Consider the following 14,237-nt stretch of genomic DNA (forward strand, 5'->3'; position numbering starts at 1 on the left):
CGTTTCCCCATTACTTCTTATTTAGAAAGAAATGTATGGGAAATAGTTGCGACTCAACCAATTGGTTTCCCGTCTACCATATAGGAGGTCAATGCCCAGGACCTCCTGGTGATGGCAAGCTGGCCCACGTGGCGATCTGGCCTATGTGGAGTGCTGGTCCATGCTGGAATGCCACCCTGTGCAGGAGTGCCCCCTGCGTGGGAATGCTGCCCAGCACGGGAAAGCCGCCCCGCGCACGAGTACCCGCCGATGCTGAGAACTGGTGCAGCCAGATGACAAAACAAGAGACAAAGAGGAGAGAAAATAAGAAGACACAGCAGAATAGGGAGTTGAGGTGGTGCAAGAGAGTAATCACCTCTCTCCCACTCCAGAAGGTCCCAGGATCAGTTCCTGGAGCCATCTAATAAGAATATAAGCAGACACAGAAGAACACACAGCGAATGGACACAAAGAGCAGACAATGGGGGGAATGGGGACAGGGACGGGGGGGAAGGGAATGAATAAAATAAATCTTTAAAAAAAAAGGAATATCTCTTTTTAAAAAAAGTAAGAAAAGTAAGGACTTCTTAATACTCCTGCTTATGACAGTTTAATTTGATTTTAAAAGGAAGTGTGATGGCAAAGTAAGGTTTTGGTTTGTTTGGTGGAAAACCTGAGTTTGCCTCTCTGTCACCTTGAAGGGGGTTGCTTGAGCCGGATTGGGCACCATTTATCAAGTGCTGCCTAGGTGCCTGGCATGTGCCAAATACTTCACATGCACAACTCCTTTCATTTTACTCTAGTCTGCCTTCGTTTGGTGAGGAAGCTGAAATTCTAAGAGATTGTGTTAACTGTTAGTGACAAGTCAGACTGTGACTCTAGAGCCATATGCTTCCTGGTGACTGTGTGCTGTCACCACACTGCTTTGTATGACATTTTAATTTGATGGTTGTGTATATATTCAAGCTGATGTCAGAGCTCATTTTCACAGGACAAAAGGGGCCATTTGAGAGTGGGCAGAGAGATGAGGTAGCTAGCAATGGCGTGGAGGGCACCTTGGGAATGGAACTGAGGAATTCCATTAAATTTCTGATGCCTGCTAGGTAAAGAAACTCCTCTTCCTTGTTGCCCTATGACATCTTCAATAAAATACACATTTCTTATTAAAGCATTGTGCATTGGATCTTTTTAGAGACAGAGTTTAAATGTTGAGCCATGTTTCTCAGTGGGTTTGGGGAAGAAATAGAAATTATCTGGATGCTCTGTGTTGCACTCTGCTTACTCTGTTCTGGAAAAAGGGCTCCTAAAGTCCTCGGGACTACTATGCTGGGGTTGGGTCCAGGTATGGGGGAGCTCCAGCTAAGTCTGCCTGATTTTTGAAGGACCAGGAAGAGGTTAACCCTTGAGATAATTTGCTTCTTTTAGAACTAAAGATCCAATGCCAAAGGTGAAGCTTATTTCTATAATTTGGTTAAGATTTGCAAAGAGATATACCCTGTCTTTCCTTGCATGAATTTCCAATTGCCCATCTATAGAATTTATGGCTTTTTGAGGAAGGGCAAAGTCTTTCAGTGGGAGGAAACTCATCAGTAGTATCACTTTCACGTTTTAGGAATCCATGACCTTGAGGTACATAAATCTGGGAAATGGCCTCAGTGTGCTGTCTAGTGCCCTGATAAATAGACACAATACCAGGAGCCAGTATCTGTAAACCATGGAGTCTCCTTCCCTGCATAGGAGACTGAGCCATGCATCTTCCCTGCATCCCAGACCCTGAGATTACCCAGAGCTGCAGGAACAAGGTAATCAGTTCATTAATTCACTTACATGTCCCCCGTTCTTTCAAGCTTCCTCATCCATCCCTGCAATTTCAGCTATTAATATCATCCAAGCTAATTTTCAGAGCTGGGTCAAAAGAATTGGTATTTAATGGATGGGCATCTCGAATTTGGCCATGGCATTTCTAAGTAGGAAGTAGAGTCCATCAATTTGGGGTGTCGAGAGTTTCATCTCTGAAGAACAGCCCTTTTTGCCATAATCTATGGTTTCTCTGACAGCTTGAGAGTGCTGAATTAGGATGTGTGTTCTGCGGATATGAGAGCAAGAAACAGAAATGAAGCACTGTTATTCTTGAGCCTATATCTTTTGCCTGCCTTGAAGAAATCTAGCTGCTCACTCCCAAGATCAGATATTTGATATAGCAACATTTTCAGGTTAACAAGCAATGTCTATTTTTTTCTTTTCTGCAAAGTCTCTCTTTTCTGTCAAGAACTCTGAAAAGTGTAAGAGTTTTTTCCTCCTTGCAAGCTAACAAGGTAGCCTGCTACAGTTTCCTAGATGTTGGCAGAATACACAAGACCCTGGGGTCAGAGACAAAGGACTTTATTACTCATAGCAGTATGAGTTTTATGTTTGCATCTATTCCCCTGGCCCCGCAAGACCCATGTGGCAATGCAGAGGCAGCACATAGATGCTTTACATGTCACAGCTGAGTATCCCTGAGCTTAGAAATCCCTGATCTTTCAAAGCGGGCTGCTCAAAACCTGTCCAAACTTTGCCCAGTGGGAGACATTACCCTTAGTATACTGGTCAGGAAACAATTCTGCCCTCTACCCCAGAGGAAGATACTAACACTGTCTTCCAGGCCCCTCGCTATACAAACACCTTCAAAAGATAACCCAAAACAAAGCCTGCCTCAAAATATACAGAAATGCAAGAAATCTATGGAGAATTGTCTCCCAGGAATTTTAGAAAGGGTTTTGGCATGACTGATTTGCTAATATTTACCTCCATTTCCAATGTGGAATACTGACAGTTATTTTGGAACAAAAAGAAATGTAAAAACATCTTCATTGGCTCAAATGTTAAAACAAACTAACAACAACACACAGTCATGTGAAATTTTGCCTAAAGAGTACAATCTGGAATAATATACTGTAATTATGTTTAACATGCCTTCAATTAAAATGCCAATTAAAATCTGATTTATTTCAAGAAACATCCTATTTATTTTTAATTACAGTATGCTCTGTCAGTCACTGTACTTAATGTTGGTAACAAGATCATTAAAGGATTATTTGTCTTATGCATTGTTAAAAAAGGCAACTCACAATTTCCTCTAATTTGAGAGGAACCCAGAGAAAAGAAAATAATGGGATATTTTATCTTCTAGAAAGTAGAGGTTCGTTTAAGACATGGCTATTTGAATTGCTCTCTCTTTTTCGGTGAACTGCTGCTTCCTTTTTACAAAAGAAGAAGAAACATTTCATGAAGAGATTAATAAAAGGCCCCACTTCATTATCTTTCCACTTAAGATTTATCTCTATTCCTATTTCTATATTGGATATTGTAATTATATGATTCTTTCAGACTGATCAGCATAGCATGCAAGAAGTGCCAGCTCTTTCAAGTGTTCCTTGAACTTTATTCATGTAACTATGATTATCTTTCTTTTTCTTTTTTTATGGCTATAAATTAATCTCAGTAATAGTGCTTATTTGTATGATGGTCACCTATGCAAAACTTCAGGAAAATATGTCACTTAATAAATCTCAAACTTATTTTTATGAGCATTTTGTATCCTTTTGAGGGATAAATGGACAACCCATGTGTTCCATTGGAGCACACGAAGGAGTTTTCTTTCTGTCTTGAAACTTGTCAACAAATATTCTTCCAGCAGTTTTCCTCCCCTTGATATATTTTTCTTGCTGTGAAAGTTTTACAGAAATAAGATAAAAAATAATCTTTGGAAGGATAGATTGCGATTTTCTTTTCAATATATATTAACTTGGGATATGTGGTGCCAATTAACAGCTTAAAAGGTATCTGACAGTAATATTTGTTAGGGAAAAAGCTACTCAGAAACACAACAACATGTAACTCCAGGACCAAGAGAAGCAAACACTAAGATTCCAGGCAAAATGGCCAGCACTGAGTTCCTGGGCCCTCTGATGTGTACTGGACCTTGGAGGGTACTCTGCCTACCCCCTCCCTCCATTCCCAGTTTTGCTTTCCATATCTTTTTTTTTAATTCACTGAGCGCTGTAATTGAGAATGCTGAGTTCTGATGAGCCAAAGCACCAGCCATATAAACGCAAGAATGAATAACTATTATAATTATTATCACCATCATTAGGCTCCTATTGTATAGGAAAGTGATAGACATATATTTTTATGATTTTTATATATTTCTTATTTTCTTGAGATTTTTTTTAATTAACAAAAGGCTGAAAATATACTTGCTTTGGGACTGTTAAAGAGCTACTGCTTTGATTTTTTTTTTCAAATGTCACTTCTTGCTTTCTTCCATTCTACAACTATTGGGGAGAGACCTCTAAAAGGCCACTAAAAGCGTAGTAGTGGGACCAGATAAACTGCCCCTCTCCATGACAATAGTCATATCACCTTGCCTGTACTAAGGTGATGATACTGTGTTTTTGTCTGATCATCCTTACTCCTTGTCTGGGTGGGCAACCTTCCAGGAAGAAATAAACTAAACCCAAAACACAAACGAAGTTAATGGTGGCTGGTATACAGCAACTGCCTCGGCTATATTCTTGGCACATCAACTGGATGTGAAAACAACGTCAGAAAAGACAGTCCAGGTCCTATGAGTCATTTTCCTGATTGATCTAATTTACCTTGAAGGTTAATGTATTCTAAACTAATTCAGAGATTAATAACCACTTAAAGATATATGAAAGACATTTAGCTCTATGTGAACAGTGTGTCATAACCTCGTTTATTGCCTCTTCAATGACTTTGGGAGTTATTTGATGAGATTTAAAGGGGAATTTGATTGTAGGCTATGGAGAGTGACAGGTGCAATGCATAAAGGGCTTGGGAACGTATTCTTGTTAATAACAAAAACAAGCATGTAATTTGATTTTCAGTAATGTGATCTTCAGAAGCAAATATTTATTTTTAAGGTAGAAATCATTTTTATCTACTGAATGAGATAATTGAATATGCTGTTTGGCTAAAAGGGAAAGATTGCTTTTAGAATAAAAAGTGACACACGCGTTTTTATTTCACCTCATTTCATTTATTTAATCACAACAAGCAACCAATTGCTAAGAGATCCCTGCACATGGGCATCTAAAATAGAGGTTCCTAAAGTGTGCTTCCTCTTCTTGTTTTCAATCACTTGCAATATATCCACTGGGATGATGGGGTGAACCCTGTAAAGATGGGGGTGTCCAGCCCAGTGAATGGCAAGATCATCCCCAACATACTCTTCCTCTTCCCCTTCTAGGCATTCCTTGCAACTTTTATTTTCCTTCTTTTTCTTGTTCTCTACTGACAAATCCCAAGTTCAAAGTGAACACCGGTATATGGGTAAGTGAGATTACAGTAGTGAGGGAAGGAGTGTATGGGGAGTGCTATTGGGAGTGATAAATACTGCAGAGGAATAGAATGAGAAAATAACGGGAAAGACCCTTTTCCATTCTGTGCTTTTCTCACACCCACTTTGAGCTGTGATCTGTAGCCATTTGAATATAAATTAGTTGAGTTTAGGCTTTTGGACAAATCAGCATCATCATCGTCCCCGTATCACTACGCATGAGGTATTTACTAAGCATTTTCTCTCCATTATCTCCTTTCTTACATACATCATTTCCATAAGGAAAGTGACTTTATTATCTCCCATTTTACAGACAGGGAAGCTGACTTTTCCTATTTGTTTTCTTTTCCTTCAATTTTAGCAAAGATGCAAAATGAAAACAAGAAGCTCTTCATATTGTCATATTATTCCCCAGTCCAAACAAGTAAGATTAAGGGGCATCTATAAGAAGAGTCCATTATTTTAAACTTCTGATTTTCTGCCTCTGCTTACCTGAAGAGGGCACTAAAGGGATTGGACAAAACTCATGGGGCTGAAACTGGAGGCAGGCAGGAACCCCGTACCTGCGCTGTGTAATAAAGCAAAAATGGTGGGAGTTTCCCATAAGTCCCATAAGGAAGCTGGACTTATACTTCCCTACTGGTATCTACCCATAATGTTCACCCACTGGACAAAGAAGCTCTAGGCAGTGGGAGGTAGAATGGGTGTTGTGGGAAGATGCCACAGAGCCCTGCAAAGCCCCCAGACCTGTTACCCAAGAGAGGCAGCATTCACATGTTGTCACACGGACGCCATTGATGACCAGTCAAGGACAGATGGAGGCAGCACAACCCATGAAGGGAGAAGGACTACTCTGCTGGTTAAGTCAGGAGACATTGCCCTTCTTCCCAATCCTTGTCCTAGCCCCCAGCACCAGTAATGCCAGTCCAGAGGGGGCAGGGAGGAGAGGCGTGTAAGATGCTGTCCATCCCTTCTTCCCCACTCCAAGTGCCTCTAGCCACAAGTCTAGCTTGCTCTAGGGGAGGTGACTTGAATATGAAATGGAAGTTATAAAGCATACTGGACCACATGTTAGTTGCCGAAAGGGACCAAAAATTTTTGCATCTACCCAAAACTGTTAACATGTTGGAAAGAGGAAGTCTTCCACTCAGAGGAAAGGAGCAATTGTGGACAAAAATTGTTTCCAGTTTATTAACCCTCCCCCAAGAGTCAACTCAGCTATAGTGATACCATTGTGGGGTGGGGGGGGTCAATATGTGCTAAGCAGTGTGCTAAGTAGATATCTTTGATATGAAACATAAAATAATACATGCAATGTATACCTGAATTATGAAGCACAATAGTACAATGAACATTCTTGACCCCACCACCCAAATCAAGAAGTGTGACACCGGGGAAGTGGACTTGGCCCAGTGGTTAGGGCGTCCGTCTACCACATGGGAGGTCCGCGGTTCAAACCCCGGGCCTCCTTGACCCATGTGGAGCTGGCCCATGCGCAGTGCGGATGCGTGCAAGGAGTGCCCTGCCACGCAGAGGTGTCCCTGGCGTAGGGGAGCCCCACACGCAAGGAGTGCACCCCGTAAGGAGAGCCACCCAGCGCGAAAGAAAGTGCAGCCTGCCCAGAAATGGCGCCACCCACACGGAGAGCTGACACAACAAGATGATACAACAAAAAGAAACACAGATTCCCACTGGCAACAACAGAAGTGCACAAAAAAGAACACGCAGCAAATGGACACAGAGGGCAGACAACTGGGGGGAAGGGGAAAGAAATTAATTAAAAAAATTTTTTTAAAAACTTGCATTATAAAAAAAAAAAGTAGTGTGACACCATGTGTGCCATTAAGCTTCTTGTGTGTGCTTCTTTGATCTTATTTCCCTTCTCTTATCCTTGAAATATTTACCATTCTGAATTTTATGTTAATTCCTTGATTTTTTTAAAGCACTATTTCAGTTTGTTGAAGGCAAGAAACTCAAGTTCACCTTGTAAACCTTTCCTAATGGAATATAAGATGCATTCCATCTGGAATGTTAGATTTTATCTGACTTGCTCACAGTGCTCATTATCTAGTTTGTTGCCTGCCACAAAGTACATGCATAAAAAATTTCTGATGACTCTCCAAATGTAAGGTGTAGATGATAATGATGGAGACCAGGATAACGATTGCTTTGATGGAGCATATTCTCTGTGCCAGGTTCTGTCTTTCTCTCTCTAATCTTCACAAATATCCTGCAAGGTAGCTTATTAGTGCCATTTTACAGATGAAACCAAATCTATGAGTAGTGGTGTCATTACTCAAAGATACTGCTAGTAAGCGACTGGTTCAGGTATCAAAGGTTGTTCTCTATCCACTATCCTAACTCAACTCAGTCTCTTCTTGGTCTCCCCCACAGGTTAATGGACAACTCCAGGTGGTCTGATGATTGGCACATGTGTGGCTCATGAGTCCTGACACTGCCTTCTTGCAGAGCATAAGGCTTTCTATTGCGGTGTTTGCACTGACATAAATTTTATCTTTAATTGGTAACTACTAAAAAGTGATTTAAAGGAAAAGTTGCTTTAGGAGATTGAGACTGGATATTTATCTGCAGTCTTTGTTGCATCAACATTGAATATACAATGAGAGTTATGCTAAGGAAGTGATTTATCCTCACAAGTTATTGATTCTCTCATGAGTCAGGAATGGCAGGACTGAGCAGAAATATGAGCCATTTATGGACAGGCTTCAATATAGAATAGAAATAAGAAGATATCTCCATAGTTGGACTCATTTTATGTTCCCTTTTTGCCACTGAACCCAGATGAATGCCACAATTAAATCAATAACCAGATGTGGGTACCACACGCCAACCAACTGTTGAGAGAGGCAGGCTTAATTGTCAACAAGAATAGTTTATCATGGATAAAATCCTTTAAATTGTACTTGTCACCAGAAAAGTGTTCTTAAAAAGTGCTACAAGGCTTCATATGCTTCTTTCACAATGAATTATGAGCTCAATTTCTTTCAAGTTTGAGCCTTTTTAATTGGAAATTTTTGTTGCAGGGAGCTTTTTAACATCTCTGGGATATTCTAATATCTTGTTTCATCTCCTTGAATTTTTTCATATATATATATATATATATACACACACACACATATGCACCTGATATATATTTGGCAAATGAATATGAATATTAATTGTGGAAATTTTATTTTGCTATTCATTTTGTTATAATTATTATAGTAGTTTGTTGAATGGCTGAAATGGGGTGAATTATTTAAGAAAAAAGAAGTTTTATCCTGTGGAAACTAGATACATTTCTTCTAAGGAAGTCTGTTAGTATGATTTTTGGAGTTCCATCTCCAATGTTTATTAGCCATTTGACTATGGGCACACATGTCTAACTAAGTCTCAGTTTGTTTGACCGTAAAATGAAGTAATTGGCCCTCACAGAGTGTTTTTATTATCAAATTGACTGATGCTAATAAATGGCTTGGCATGCATTTGACAAATAGCAAGCTCTAAGAAATGGTAACTCTTACTTTCTTGGTTTGGAGCATGATCATAGACCACTCCCCAAAGTATCAGCCAGTGGAAATGTGCTCAAATCCACTGAGAAAATTCACCTTTGCTGTAAAGGGATGCTATGTATCATGGATGATAATGATACATAAGAGATTAAAAAAAAAAATCACATGGAAGAAATATCCCTGGCCAAGAGCCAGGAAATAACGGAGGCATGCCAACAACAATGTGAGTGAGCTTGCAAGCAGATTTTCTGGTCCTATTTGAGCCTTGAGATAACTGTGGTCACAGCTGACAGCTTGACAACAATCTTGCGAGAGACCTGGAGCCTGAAGCAGCCAGTTAAAGCTGCTTTTGAATTCCTGATGCTCTGAAACTGAAGAGTAATGTGTGCTTGTTTTAAGCTGCTGAGTTTGGGGGGTCATTTGCTACATGGCAATAGATACCTCACTGACCATTACAGACTGTACTCCTGACGTGCCCTTGCCATTCCCAGCCCCCTTTCATTTCTTCTTCTGTCCCTCCCTCCTCCCTTCCTCCCTTCCTCCCTTCCTCTTCCCTTCCTCTTCCATAGCCCTTGTCACCTTGTAACACTTCTTTAGTCATTTATTCTATTTATTGTCTGTCTCTCTCCTAAAATGTAAGTTCTACAAAGGTTGGGTTTTGGTCGGTGTTTTTCACTGCTATGTCATCCATCAGTGCCTGGCACATACGAACTCAATAAATGTTTGTTGAAAAATAGATGAATAAGTGTAAGCTCAAAGAAATGAAACTGTCTTGCCTTAATTATGGTTTAGAGGAAACAATCATATTCAGTCTTTTTTGTTTGTTTTGTTTTGTTTTCATCCCAGCTCAGGTCTACTCTAGACTTGGGGGCATTTTAGAAGATTAGGTTCATAGAGCTGAAAGATAAGATTCCCGCAGTTTGAGGGGTCTTTTTTTTTTTTAAAAAAACATCATTAAAAATCTGATTCTTTTTCTAGGTGGCTATAAACTTTAGTAAATTTGCCTGCTGGGAAAAGACAGGTGAAACAAATGGCCTTCTGCTTAAATGGCTTTTACCTGAATTTAATTTCTTCCGTGCGTAGCTTCAATATAAAGTTGCTTTAGGATTCTCTTGATAAGAAGCAGTGCAGAAGAAATTGTACAATCACAACGGAGGGAGAAAAACCCCCAATCGTTTTGGCCTTTCATTTTTTCCTCGATTAGTTTCAAGTTTCTGCCTTCTCTGCATTTCCAATGAGATGTGGAATCTTTGTTCCTCTTGGACATGTCAAGCATCCTCCAGTGGTTCTGTCCACCTTGCCATAGATGGTTTGCAATTCTTCTGCTTAAATATGCAATTAAGACTTTAAAAAAATAAAAAAATAAAATAAATTTTGTAATTAGAATGAGGCTGCAACACTGGTAACATCTGAATGTCAAAACCTCCAATCAGATTCAGAAATGGGATTTTACTCTCTAAGTTTGAGTCTGGAAAATCCTCCCCTACCCATTGTCAACCTGAATGAGATGAGGCCAGAACTCAGTGCACTGATAGCAATTCCTTTTGGGTTTGTAATAAATTTGCCCAGGGTAATTTTTGGAATGATCAGTAGGCTGCCAGTGTGCCAATGACGCAGTGCAAATGGTATCATTTTGGCTTGTTTATCAACGTGTCATAGCATCTCTCCCTGCTTGGTGCATTGCATTGTAAATCTGACGTTCTCAGGCGAAGTCTCTGTGATCCACTATCTTGCTTTGAGTTGTGGCAACGTTATTATGAAAAATACATTCATTTGTCTATATGGAAAGGATTTAAAGGTTGCTGCATTCATTTTTAACCACAGTCTGAGTACTTAATCATATGGACATTGTTCAGCAAGAAAATGATCTCTTCCTCTCTGCCCCATTAGCAACACTCTCTCAGTCTTAAGAAATATAAATATTGGAGTATATTAATGAAAGTGACATCCAATGCTGATATATTAGAGCTCAAAAAGTGTGATAAAGTATGCTGTTAATTAACTCTTTTTGCCAGAATAATTGTAAAAGCATTCTTATATTTTAGAGCTATTTGAACTGCCGGGAAAAGGTTAGTAGACTGGTCTTAGTCAGAAGTCAGACATCATTAGTTTAATTAAATTCCATTAACATAACACAAACAAAGTTAGTGCCTTAAATTTTAAAAAGGCTCCTAATAGGGAGAATCATCATAGTTACAGTAGCAGCTAGGAGATATTATCAAAGTTGCTTTTTTTTTTAACCCACAATTTCTATCACCTCCCCAGTGTATTATTGTCATCACTATAATTGCTCATGCAACAAATATTTACTAACACCTACTAAGTGTTAGGCACTGTGCTAGGTGATGGGGATAGAACAATGATTAAAACATGCATGGGCCCTGCTTCCAGGGCACCTACTCCATGTGGTGGTAGGGTAGACTCTATACAACAGCGCAGCAAGGCAGTGATGGGTGGTGGTGGACGTCATGAAGGAAAATAACAAGATGATATGATAAAGGGCATGGCAGGGATGTGGATGAACCTTAGATTGGGTGATTAAATAACTGCTCTGTGATGTCTGAGATGGAGGAAAAGCTTGGCAGGGGGAAGGAACAGGATTGGTGTATGAGGAAGAGAAAGGTCAAGTGAAAGACTGGAGCCTGTTGAACAGGGGCAGGTGATGAAAGATGACAGCAGCCAAATAGCGGGAACTGGGTCACGGAGACCGTGGATTGGAGAGGGGATTGGATTTTGTTTTCAGGGCAATGGGAAGCCATTACTCAGGGGAGGGCTATGGTCTGATTTGTATTATTTGGGTAGACTTTGGTGCTACTGTTTGGGGAATGGACTGTAGAGAATCAAGAGGCAGAGTGGGAGGGCCGTTTAGGAAGCTAATGCAGCATCAATTTAATAAAATGATGCAGCCATCAAAAATGGACATGGCTGCCCCTGAGAATGATTTCTTACTGGATACGGCCTTAGGCCCCTGCACAATCTCCATTCCCGCCCCCCCCCCCCCTTTATTTTTCTCTACTTACCACCACAGCTGATGCTGTTCTCTCCAGACTCCCTGGTCTACTCTACACCGTTCCTTCCCTTCACTTTTGCTTAGGCTATTGGCCTGCCTGAAACATTGCACCTGCCATTCTCTAGATACTTGTACCCTTCAAGATGGAGATCGGCACCGCCACCTCCAGGAAGCCAGGCGGAACCAGGCCAGTCTCTAACCGCAGAACTGAATCTGAATCAGTCAAATTGTAAACCCCCTTCAGCAGAAGCCCTGAGGTGCTTGTTAATCTTGCCAGTTCCCACAGCGCACTTAATATCTGCCAAATAAGGTATTTTAGAGGGAACTAGGAATCCTCAAGCAAGCATCCCAGGTGACTCAGGTCTGGAAGAACTGACTAAGGGTCTAAAACAACTGACGTCAGGATTCCTGCCTGTTCTGCAGTGTGTTCCCCTGATTAATGTGTGTGTTTGGGAGAAGTGTATTCTTGGGGGTTAGAATGTTCTGGATTTGGATCTCTGCCCCCCACTTACCATCAGGAAAGTCAGTGTCTCTGAGTAGGGATAATAATATGTGTCCTCTCCCTTCCCCCAGTGTTGTTAAGATTAAATGATGCTGGGGTTTAATGTATACCCAGGGGACCTGAATCTCTGGACTGACCATGTGGTAGCCAGGCCCTGAGCCTCAACAGACTTGCAACTCCTACACTCTGGTTTACTGGACTTACCCCACTCGCTAACATGGAGGTGAAGAAGGTCAACCACCACACCAGGGAGCCAAGAGTGCCTACAACTGAAAGCAGGAGAATTGCATCCAGTATCCATGTGGAATCTAAGCTCCCTCTTGATATAGATGTGGAGTGGATGCAACCATTCTAAGGTCCACAGGCTGGAGGAATGGAGTATGGATTAGAGTGGACTTACTGATATTCTATCCATGAACTATTTTTTTTAAAGATTTATTTCTTTATTTATTTGTTTCTCTCCCCTCCCCACCCCCCACCTTGGTTGTCTGTTCTCTGTGTCTATTTGCTGCGTCTTCTTTGTCCCCTTCTGTTGTTGTCAGTGGCACGGGAATCTGTGTTTCTTTTTGTTGCGTCATCTTGTTGTGTCAGCTCTCCGTGTGGGCGGCGCCATTCCTGGGCAGGCTGCACTTTCTTTTGCGCTGGGCAGCTTTCCTTAAGGGGCGCACTCCCTGCATGTGGGGCTCCCCTGTGCAGGGGACACCCCTGCGTGGCAGGGCACTCCTTGCGCTTATCAGCACTGCGTGTGGGCCAGCTGCACACGGGTCAAGGAGGCCTGGGGTTTGAACTGCGGACCTCCCATGTGGTAGACAGACACCCTAACCCTGGGCCAAGTCCGCCACCTATTCATGAACTATTGTGATTAGTAATCGAAGAAAATGTGGCATTGGTGTGGAGAAAGTGGCCATGGTGGCTGCTGGGGATAAGGAGTGGGAAGAAGAGATGTGATGTGGGGGCATTTTTGGGGGTTGGAATTGTCCTGGGTGGTGCTACAGGAACAGTTACTGGACATTATATGTCCTCCCATGGCCCACTGGGTGGACTGTGGGAGAGTGTGGGCTATGGTGTGGACCATTGACCATGTGGTGCAGTGGCGCTCAGAGATGTATTCACCAAATGCAATGAATGTCTCATGATGATTGAGGAGGTTGTTGTTATGGGGGGAGGAGTACATTTTTTTAACGTAACTTTAAGAAAATAAAGACAAAAAAAAAAAGATTAAATGAGATGCTATACGGGAAGTAACCAGCATTATACCTGGCATTGAGTCTTTGTTGTAGTAATAACAATGTATTATCAGCATGTATTTACATAAGAGCTGACAACATTCTAGTTAACATTTTAATAGCTTTAAAAGGGGGAACTCATTTAATTCTCATGACACTCTGAGATCAGCTCTATTACTATCTCCGTTTCACAAATGAAGACACCGAGGCACAGAGACATCAAGTAACCAGTCCAAGGGCACAAAGCCAGTAAATAACTGAGCAAGGGTTTGAAGCCAGGCAGCTCTGGCTTCACAGCATGTGTTTTCGGCTTGCCATGTTGCCCTGCCTTCCCCTAGAGCAGCTGAGCAAACAGGGTAGGGATTTATGTATGGCAGCTTTTGTTCACTTGCTACAGCTTTGCTCCAAGATGGGAGAGACAACACAATACGTGCTCAGTATTTGGTGGCTATGGTTATACCTATGAAGAATTCTCCTCCTTTATCTTATCCTTAAGATTCTACCCCTCAAAGGATTTGTCTTCCAAAGCAACTTACACATCACCTTATACATGAAAGGGGGTCAACAAATGTGTTTTAAAAAAAAAGGATATGAAGTTCCCTAAGATGTAGTATAGTGCCTGAAGTGAGGAAGACTTTCAATAAATATTTCCTGAGTGAATGAA

This window comes from Dasypus novemcinctus, chromosome 24 (assembly GCF_030445035.2).
Source record: "Dasypus novemcinctus isolate mDasNov1 chromosome 24, mDasNov1.1.hap2, whole genome shotgun sequence".
Lineage (NCBI taxonomy): Eukaryota > Metazoa > Chordata > Mammalia > Cingulata > Dasypodidae > Dasypus > Dasypus novemcinctus.